Genomic DNA, 10,842 nt, shown 5'->3' with positions numbered 1-10,842 from the left:
GGTGTCACGGCCGAGATGCTTCTCTCTGGGTAAGGTGACCTACTTTCTCCTCCGTTACCCACCCCCCACCCGCCAGTTTCCCGCTACGGGAATGTGCCGGCAAATCCTGCTCCTGAGCTCAGCCTATAATGCGAGTCTCTCCAACTGCAGGTACAAGGGGCAAATATGCAGACCTGACTGGGGCGTTGTAACACACACCCTGCATAATGCATGCAGGTTCCTACCTTGTGTTTTCCCTTGCATCCATTGACATCTGTGCATGGCCTAAAGAGTAATGAGACTCATTGCAGTTAAAAATGAAGGTAACAGCCTACCTTGTACATAGATAGGCCAAACCCAGGAGAGAAAAGCTCCTGAATTTTATCACCATAGCCAAACCCAACAGCCCCAAATATATCACTGAATGTTTAACTGAAAAACAGTAAAGTGCTGAGAAAGGGTGTTCTTCACCCACCTCACATTCAAAGTTGAGTGATTTAGAACAACGTGCCAAGCCAAGCTTCAGCGACTCATTAGTATCCCTGAATAAGGCTTTTAACGGGGCTGAGAAATTTTCTCTCAGTCAAATAGACTTGAATGGCTTCTGCTCCATGCCTTTTGTAATGGGAGTTGCCCCCCCATATTACAGGAATTAAAGTGTAACATCACACAATAAAGAAGCAGACTTCTCATAGGATAATCACCATACACCCATGCCATTATATTTAACAACGGAGGAGCTCTTTGTTGCAGCTACAGAAGGACCCACAAAGCAAGCAAGTGATGTTTACTGAGGTAACTGCGAAGGTTACAAATTGCTTAGTTTTGCCATTCTGTTTAATTGCGGAGCATGCTTCCTATTGGCTTTTAGGCGTTATAATAACTGTGCTTGAAAAGATTTAAGTCGTCACCATGTACGTTGGCAGTTTGAGTGATGAATCATGTGTTTTTAGCCCTGTATACAAACATGTTCTCAGGCACTGATTCATGTCAACAGTTTTTGATCTCTGACCCTCCTGCACTTAATTAGTTACTCTCCACAAATCAAAGCATCCATTCATGTCCAAAAGGCTGTTAATGTCCTTGCCAAAAAACTGTTTGGTCATCACTTTAAATATCCGACTGTCCTTTATAGAGGACAACATGATGTAGAACAAAATGTTTGACACAATAGTCAAAGGAGCTTTATCTGTATAATTGTCATAGATTGCTAAATTCTAGTGGAATATTTTAGAGCTTGCTCCAAAACTCAAATAAACCTAGGAGCACAATTCATAAGGTGGCGAGAGCTTCGGGAAGGGGTGGGGTTAAACAGATGCGGAGCTCGATTTTCAAAATGTTTTCACAACATTGTGACCATTGGGAAAGTTGCCTACTGCAGCGGTCATTCAAATTTTCAACCATGGGTTTTTGAGATATTACCACTTAAATGAGACTAGTAAAAATTGGGTGAAAATTGCCAAACACTTTACTTGACAAAAGTAAAGTTTAAAGCCTAGATATTCATTCTGTTCTGTGAGATTATGTTGCAGATATCTTCATATGACAGTATTTGTAATGTAACAGAAATATAGCTAATGATAACAATGATTATTAGTGTATTTTTTTCATTTTTATTGTGGTTTTGGGGTGGAAAATGTGTGTTGCTTTAACTAATCAAAATACTTCACTGTTAATAGTAACACACCAAGACTGGACCGAATCAGCAGTGCTGTAGAACACAAGGTAGCTCCACCCATTAGGGAGGTCATGCAGAGTCACTCTGCCAGCAGTAATGTAGTAATGCAGTCCGGCGCTGGTGGCAGAAGTGACTACTAAAAGGACCTACATCCAGTTCAGTGAGGACTTCCCAATACACTAAACTGCTTTGACTTTCAAGAATTTGAAGCTGCTTTTTCTCCGATCGTTGTTGGGTGCCAGGGGCACTCAACGAACGTGTCATTCCTGCCGATGTTTAATTCAGCAGGTCTGTAGCGCTGTCAAGCAGCACTGGTTAATGTGTCAGATAAATTGTTTTGGCTGCTCCCTTTCTGACATCTCCCCTCCGGGTGACACAGAGTGCCTGAGCTGGCAGCCTGGCTGACCTCTGCCAGGGCGGAGTCTATAAGGTGTCTCCTGGGCCCCTCAATGGACTGGAGATACCAGAGCTGATCCCCCAAAGTAAGACCCGCCAACAATGTACAGGGATGGGAAATATTTATCTATCTGTACTTGAAATATGTATTTCCAGGAATGCACTGCACAAGCAATACAGGTTGCTCTCCTATGTTTTTGTGTTTATACATCACATTTCCACAAATTTCAGTTGTTTATAGAGACATACCGTAGTTTGGGAGGTATTCTGGATTTTCTCACTGAATACTTACGGAATAATTTTATGATTTTAGTGTATATTTTGCCTATCCCTTATGTTGTAGACTGCCATTCATGAAGATGCACTCATGAAGTGTAAAGCACCATAATATTAATTGCCGACAGATGCAGTGTGTTGACTGAAACAAGGTATGACAGAAACAAGGGATGGCTCCATCGTAAGATCACTTCCTTGTCTTAGAGAAAGTTACAGATATTTCCTTCCCTGTGGATTAAGCCGCACTTAAGAGGACCATGTCTCTTACATAATTTATGGAACTGTCAAATCCTATTGATCATGTCACAGGCAGGCGCAGCCAAAGCAGTTCTGTCATACGGTCAACTCTGTGCCGCAACTGCTAATGCGTTTCAGCAAGGGACCGACTGATTTAGTTTTTTTTTGTTTTTATGATAATATATCTATAAAAACATCCTAGTGAACACTTTTATGGTGGAAAGTCAGTGAAACACCGTCTAGGTATTCTGGTGAAAAGCTACATTTGTTTGCCAAGTTTTTTAGCCAACTACAGCTATATCCGGGTAGATCCTGAGCTATATTTGGGTTAACCTAGTCCGTTAATATCAAAACATCTCTCAACCTAGATTTCCACCCCTCTAAATTAACGTTTAAATTACGGCTTTTACCACTGGGTTAGATAAATATTGAAGAGGCGTATGTAGCTTTCAGGTGGCACGAAGGTATAAACACAAAAAAGTGGCAAATAAAGTGTACAGTATTGCATATGAAATACACAAGTTTTTTCATGTTAATGAGAAATCCTCTACGGAAGGTGTGTTTTCTTTGGTTCCCACTTAGAATGACAAATTCTTGTGATTTTTAAAAAATATTTTCTTCACATTTTTTACCTGAAGAACAATTACCAATGACCTCCTCTCCTTCCAAAGTGTGCTAGGTAAGCCTGCTACCAGGCAAAGACCACTACTGCTTAGGCTGGTGTGAGAAAAGCACAGAGAAATATATACAAAAATATTGTGAAACTACAAAAACAAAAACACAAAAAAGCAAGCCAAGTATAAACCAAGTCAGATTTTCTAAAGGTTACTGCTGAGTACAGCTGATAGTAATCATTGATGCTAATTAGGCTAATCAGGGTACAAGTTGCCATTCCTGTTATGTGCAAAGAATGGCGCTGCATATTGAGTAAGGATGTTCATGTAAATCCATGGCCTGGTTTTAATCATTAAAGGCTTTGACCTTGACTCCAGACTGGGCTAATCGTGTTAGGGTAAGCCTAATTACCTACGCAGCACCACAATAACAGGTCCCCTTGGCTTCTGGCACTTTCTTTGTGAGTGTGGAGTGCAAGTGCATTTTAAAGTCAACAAAGACTTCAGTACAGTCATTTCCAAAGCAGGCTTTAGACTACATAAGCTATCATGGTAGATATGTCTCAATTAATGGCTAGTAAAAATGTAAGACTATGTTATTGAAAGCAAAACCTAAGTCCAAAGATTTTGAGAGCAAAAAAAGTTGCAAGCAAATATTTTTTTTAAGCCAAGAGCAAAACTTAAATCTAAATGTATGAAAAAAGAGAATGACAAAATAGAAACATTTTCAATATTACCTCAAGATTAGAATTGAAATCTCGTATAGTCTCATATTGCAATCAAACAGCTTCCCTTTTCCCTATATTTCCACCAGCTTTGCTTAAGATTCCCACAATTTTGCTTTTGTTCCCTCTTTTTTTGGTTGCAAACAGTGTTTCCAGAGAAATGGTTCCAGCCCACTGGAGAACCTGCTCACAGACAAAACTGCCTTTTGCCAGGCACCTGTACAAACAACAGTGTTAATTAATGAGCTGACATGAAGCGGCACACTTTTTGTTTTGATAGTATGGACATGTGGACAAAACCAGCACACACAATCAGATGAAAGCTCAAGATCATGTCACCAATGAGGGATTAGTTTGACTGCCACATCGGCACACAATTGTTGAATTGCACTGAATGTCTGATTTATTGATGACTATTAGGAATGTCAGTTTGTTTTGACTTACATTTTGAAAATGCAAATGTTTTAATGCTAGAGTGACTTCCGTACACATGACAAAGATTCCCTGGAATCTTTTGAAGATGTGCCCTCATTTAACCCTGCCAGCATAATATTGTACCTAAAGGCCCTGCAAGTGGTAGGTAAATAAATTATAACATTTTTCAAAATGCTATATTCAGGGTCAGGAGCACACACATGCACATATACACACACCACACACACACAAAACAAGTACGCAGGAACCTGTGTCGGCTCTTCTGAGGCATGTGAATCGCTCTCCCTCCTGAACACCATGAACAGAATTCCATTTGCACATACATAGCCGTCTTCTGGCCAGTATATCCAATCATTCTGAGTCAACGAGCGCCATTACAGAGGTCTGTTATATCACCCTGAACGCCCCTGCATACATTTACACAGAGACAATGAACTGCGCCTCGTGTGAATAACAGAAACCTGCTAGGAGTGAAGAGTAAGACCACAAATGAATATGTGAACGCTACGTACTGTCTGTGTGCCAAAGATTGCATATTTTTGTCGTGATTCAGGGAAATTAAGATGCGAGGTGTGTCTCTGAAGGCACTGCATAAACAGTCATGCTATCTGTTCCATACTTTGTCTTTGGGAAAAGTAGGCCAAGATAGGCTTCAGGCTCATACATAACCGCATCTTTCTCTTTCTCACTCTCACGTTTCCTTTCCTTTCTATTTTTCCCTCTACCTTACTTCCTCCCTTGTTCTTCCACCCTCTCTCTTTTCCTTTTTCTATCCCTACCTCTGTCAGCCTTTCTTTTTTCTTTGCCACTTCTTTGCCTCTTTACTTTTTATTGTCCCTCATTCTCCTTCCCATTGTCTCACTTCCTCTCTGTTTCTCTTCCTCTCATTCACTCTCCATCTGTCTTTATCTGTATCATTCTCCGTCTCCCTCACTCACCTACATAAACCTCTCTGCCTCCACCACATTCTCTCACTGTCAGTTATCCTCCATCCAGCACCAGAAAATCTGCACCACTGAAGCACACAGAATGCTTTCCTCAGCTCAAAATGTACTTACGGGGGGGTGGGGTGGGGGGGGGCGTTGTTTGACTTCCTTAGGTCTTTGGATGCTAAGGAAGTCACTTGATTTGGATATCAAGGGACAATCCATGATATTTCAGGCTCCAGGAGCTCTTCTGAATTTTGGGAAGGTGCTTTCAGGGAACATAGTTTGTATTTCAAGGTAACAGAGAAGCCTCTCCCAGATCCTTCACCCAGCCAACCCACCCTCTCCTGCAACCAACGCAATGCCGCCTGTCTGCTACAAATGGCACGGATGCGCAATAAATTATTCAGCTCGATCGACAGGTCAGAAATGTCAGTCGGATATCAGGAAAATAATTAGCCAGGGATTAAAACTGAATCGAGCAGAGCCCCTCAATCAACCGGGCTGACATTTATTCAGGAGCGAAATGGAGGCTGTCATAATGCCGAGGACGTTCAACGTTGAGAAACTCCACTCGATCGAAGGCTCCCTCAGTGACACATCTGCTTATCTTCCCTTCGCAGCTCCGCTGAACCCTGCCGCCCCCTCGTTAATTCTGGCTGCAATGAGACGTGGCGATGCGCATGTGGCATGGAGGAAAATGGCGGCTTCACCCCCCGGAAGGGAAGCTGAATGTCAGGGCTGTGTGGGGCGTCTGCAGCCCACCGTTCTGCGCACCTGCTGCCGCTCGGGGCTGATAACACAGGGGTAAGGTGAATTCATGTAGTGCAAGTAGAACTGGTCTTGTAACTTGAAGGTCACAGGTTCAATTCCTGCGTAGGACACTGCCGTTGTACCCTTGAGCAATGTACTTAACCTGCATTGCTTCAGTATATATCCAGCTGTATAAATGGATGCAATGTAAATGCTATGTAGAATGATGTGCAAGTCACTATGGATAAGAGCGTCTGCTAAATGCCTGTAATATAATGGAATGTAATGTAAAGCAGAGAGTGCCAAACATTCCCCACCCACAGCCATTAATGACCAGTATGAACTTCTGCCTTCAAGTCAGAAACTACGGTGCACACCTTTTTTTATTCAAAGCGAGTGCTGACCAGTTTTGCGCTGGTCAGCACTCGCTTTGAATAAAAAAAGGTGTGCACCTATAGGCTTTAGGGAGTGGTGTTTTATATATCCGGCAAGTGCTGCACAAATTCTGCACCTGTCCTTTTCACTGCATTACTGTTAATGTGTGCAATACTGATCAAGGTTTTTTTATATTAGTGCATATTGCATGGTTCTATTGGGTTTTACCAGTGTACTCATTGATTGGAGTAGCTCCCGTTTTCCAAATGTAAAGTCACAAATGTCTTCACCCTATTTAGCCATCCTTGCTCCTAGAAGTGTTAAAAAATATATAGAAACCTGCGGCATGATGTTAAAAAAAAGCTATGGGCCAGTTTCACAGACACAGATTAAGCCTAGTCCCATAATAAATTCAATCTTGAATGGGGATTCTCCATATGACACTCAGGCATGTAATTTATGCAAAATTGATGTCAATTTCGAATGCAACTATTTCAGCCTTGTGATTGTCATGTTCTACTTGGGTAGAAAGTTGCGTAGTTTTGAAACAAACACCAAAGCAATTATTCAAGATAATATGCTCCATTTCAACCACTGCGCTACAAACCGTTGGACTGTCAAAACAGAGCCCCTTGTCATTGTGGAATTTTCATTCTCCCGATCTGGGAAGCATGACATTAAAAACAGGTTGGAATCCATGTCAGGTACACACACAATTGTAAGTGACCACTGGGCAGGTTATTGAGTATTACAGCCTTTAAAGTAACCATGCCAAGCTTTCCATCTGTAATGACAGCATTTGCATTGTTGTATAGGGGTTCATACTCATCCATTTTCGTCCCAAATGTTTTACATTTCAGATAAGCCCCTGTATATCAACAGAGAACACTTTTAAGGTTGGGGGTGGTGGGGAGCAGCTCAATTAATGTTGGACGTAGCCAGTAATTTGGTTTAATCCAGAATACCAAATGTTTTCAGCCATCTCTTTTCTTGTGAGCTTGGGTATAAAGGGTGGGGGTGGGTGAAGGGAAGGGGGGGGTAATCACGTTAGACCCCCTGGGGTTCAGCAGTCTTTTGGCCCCCGGCAACCCTGAAAGAGAGGGCTTGTTCCTCCCGAGTGGCGGTAATAGGGGGTGCATTCTGTAGCGTGGGAGTCCTGTCAGGCACAGCCACTCTGCCCAGGTCTCCGTGCTTCCACCCCTTTGATGGGGGGCAAGACTAATTACCGCCATCCGGCCCGGGGCTGATCCGCGATAGGGCCGGAGACCGTTTTTCCCAAGCGGGGGTGTCAATGGATTTAAGTGAGGATTAAACAGAGGAATCCACAACGCTTAGCCCCTCTCTCCCCCCCTTTTTCCTGAAAAGGAAAGAGAGGCTGCAGGGATCTGGCTCGGTACGGAGTCACAGGGGGGCCAGTTACGCAACATAAGAGTCTCCTACCAGGAATACGACCTGCCAGAGCCACGTCTGTCACCTCAAATCTGTCAACAGAGAGTAAATTAGTCATGGGCTGTTTTCATTATTAAAGGTTTGTACTGACATGGTTGACCGAAAATGGTTTACTGCCCTGGGTTACATTAATATTTGTCCTGAATTATTAAATATTTATAAATCACAAACTGAACTCAGAGTTCAGCTTATACAGTTCAATCAATCACTGTAATTTGAATAAGTTGCATAACTGTAAGTTACATAAGTAACTTCATTACTAAATTTCAGTTCAGAGTTCTGAGGCCCAGTAAACATGCAAAAGCCAAAGTAAAGCGCAGAGACATGCTAATTCAACTGCGCCTTCTGCACTGCTTTATGATCAATCATGTGAAAAAAGAATACCCGTTTCCTCACGTTGTATGAGACATAATGGGTTAGGTATTGTAATGCTAATACACTTTAGCCGCTCGATTATGCAAAATGGGGGATGTGGGCATTATACATGCTGGACTGATTTGCAAGCTACCTTAATAAGATTGGGAATACATTAGAGATTGGAATCGCTTGCGCTTTTTCCAGCATCAACCTATGTGCCTCATCCATAGTGCTCGGACAAAATTATCTTAAAGATTGCATCTTTGTTTTTCCTGTGGTGCACAGACGTATTTTAGTTCCGTCTTTGTTTTTTTTTTTGCCGTGTGTTACAGGCACAAAATGATGCACAGGGCTCATTAACTCATAAAATAACCTGCAATTGCCTACACATTCATAGCATCAAGTTCACTACACTTCAATCACAATCTCAATAACATGCAATTAGTCTTTCCTAGCATAAAGTTCATTACTTTTCAACCACAGTCTCCTCATTAACCCATCTTTCTTGTACAGATTACAGGGTATTTCCTCCAGGAACCCAGATGAGTATCAAGATAAGTTTTTTCTATTTACATGTTTAGAGGTAAATAACTCCCATAGTGAGTGAACTTATTTATACTCTTCAGTTTACAGGTCAGACGAAATAAGTATTCTATAGTAAAATACGTTTCTATATGGTGGTGACCATGAGCCGCTAGCTGCTGTGATGTGTTAGGCTACTTCATACCAAGCTAGCGGTTAGATAAGCTAGAACCAAATAAACGAATGGTAAATTATCTTCAGCTAATTAAACTAATCGGTGCTCTAACCTGCTAGCGCTAATAACATTACAAGCAGAAGTTTATATTATATTCGCTCCACAGCGATATTACTGCATTTTGTCTTTGGTGAATGTAACGATAACATAACGACAACGATCGCCATTTTACTGCCGTCTAACGTGGTGATGCCAAACTACGGTCAAATTCGGCATTTCCTTCCTTAACGATTGCCGTCACTATTCACTCAAGTGTACAACGTAATTAAATTATTAGATTGGTAGTTATTATCAATCTACCCGTGTAAAAGATAGAGAATACAAAATATTATGGAAGCGCAGTAGTTTACCTGTGACCTGCCCGCTCGCATTCTGACGAAGTTTCTAGAATCACAAAGCTACCAATGCGATGCATCTGAAATACTAGGCTCATTGCGCCCTCTGTTGGCCAGGCGTAAGTAGACTCTCTTTGACCAGTAACAATGTAATGACAGCTTGACAAGCATTTACCAAAAAATTTAAATGTGGGGCCTCTGTTTACAGTTTTGTTTACAGTTTTAAAATAATAATGTCCACTAAAAAAAAAAAAACATGTCCACTCAGTTTGAATCTATATTTAGGCACATTTCCATGAATGAGGAATATGTACCAGCTGAAATTGGTATTCATTCTGTTCGACTAATCTTTTCAGGCACGATTTCAATGGCATTTCTATATTGTGAAAGGCTTTTCTGGAGGGACATATCTGTTTTTGAATTTCATAATTTTAATTAGCTGCATAATTGGCACAAGCTACGACATCACATTGCTGAAACAGTGAAAAACAATTTCTGCTCTGTATCTCCATATAACAAGAAACTTTCTTATTAAAACCCAATCCTTTTCTCATTATAGCAACATACCAACATATCTCATTATAGCAAGAAAATTATGCACATAATGAATTCACTGAAGGCAAAAAACTTGGAAAATGGCTTGTGTTTGTGACTTTATCAAGTTTCACTTTAGTCTTGGTTTGAGACATGGTGCGATTCTGCTATCTTGAGCCCTTTAGATGGTATTATGATACGTATGCATACATTAGGGAGAAGAATTCTGAAATGTATGGGGCCGAACAGAAAAATCTGTCACATCCTCTGATTTATTGGCCTTCACTGAACCAAATCTGTGTATCATTTTAAAAAGGTGTATTGATATAGCATTAGCTCTTGTAATATTTAATTGTGAGAACAATTAATTCTCTGTAATTCCAGGAGTGGGCGCTCTAGGGCTGTACTAGCCAAGTGAAGTCAGTAAACTGCACCTTTTTATGAATAATCAACAGCTGTGTCCAAAATGGTCCACTAGTTCCCTATATGGTGGACTCACTAGGGTGACAGCCATTTGCTTAGAAACTGACTGACATTATATAGGGAACTAATGGACCACTTCAGTCACAGTTAATCCATTGACCAAAATACAATGGCTGTGTCTGAAATGGCTCATTACTCCCTAATCCCCGTTTAGTGAATGTCCATATCGGGTGATAAATAATGCACTAAATAAAAAATTAATTCTGACACCAGACACTGTCTTTTGTCATCATTCACTGTCATTACCTAGACTGCCTGTGGCATACAGCTACAAAACCATTAACATACCATATAGCCGGTTCTTAAAACATGGCTCCTGTAGAGGTCCTACTTTTGATATTAAATGTTAATTCTATAACGCAATGCCCAAAGATGAGCTGCAGCTCACTTTGGCACTTTCTTAGTAGGCCTCCTAAATAAATGGAGTAAACTCACGTTTCATATGTGTGTGTTGTGTGCCCTCTAGTGTCAAAAACCTTTTTTTTAATGCACAATTTCTAACTATGGCAGAAACGTTAAACTTTTCTGCGACT

General features: G+C 41.1%; 1 long non-coding RNA gene across 1 annotated transcript; it reads right to left on the bottom strand.

Moving 5' to 3' along the window:
- Positions 1–6,957: 6,957 nt before the first annotated feature.
- On the bottom strand, positions 6,958–9,846 carry LOC135234547 (uncharacterized). The gene is made up of 2 exons (XR_010324132.1): positions 9,308–9,846; positions 6,958–7,875 (listed from the first exon to the last, which is right to left on the bottom strand). It is a non-coding gene; the product is annotated as an uncharacterized LOC135234547 (long non-coding RNA).
- Positions 9,847–10,842: the final 996 nt, after the last annotated feature.

This window comes from Anguilla rostrata, chromosome 11, assembly GCF_018555375.3.
Source record: "Anguilla rostrata isolate EN2019 chromosome 11, ASM1855537v3, whole genome shotgun sequence".
Classification (NCBI taxonomy): domain Eukaryota; kingdom Metazoa; phylum Chordata; class Actinopteri; order Anguilliformes; family Anguillidae; genus Anguilla; species Anguilla rostrata.
Note: the sequence above shows the minus strand (reverse complement) of the source record. Positions and strands in the feature narration are given on the sequence as shown.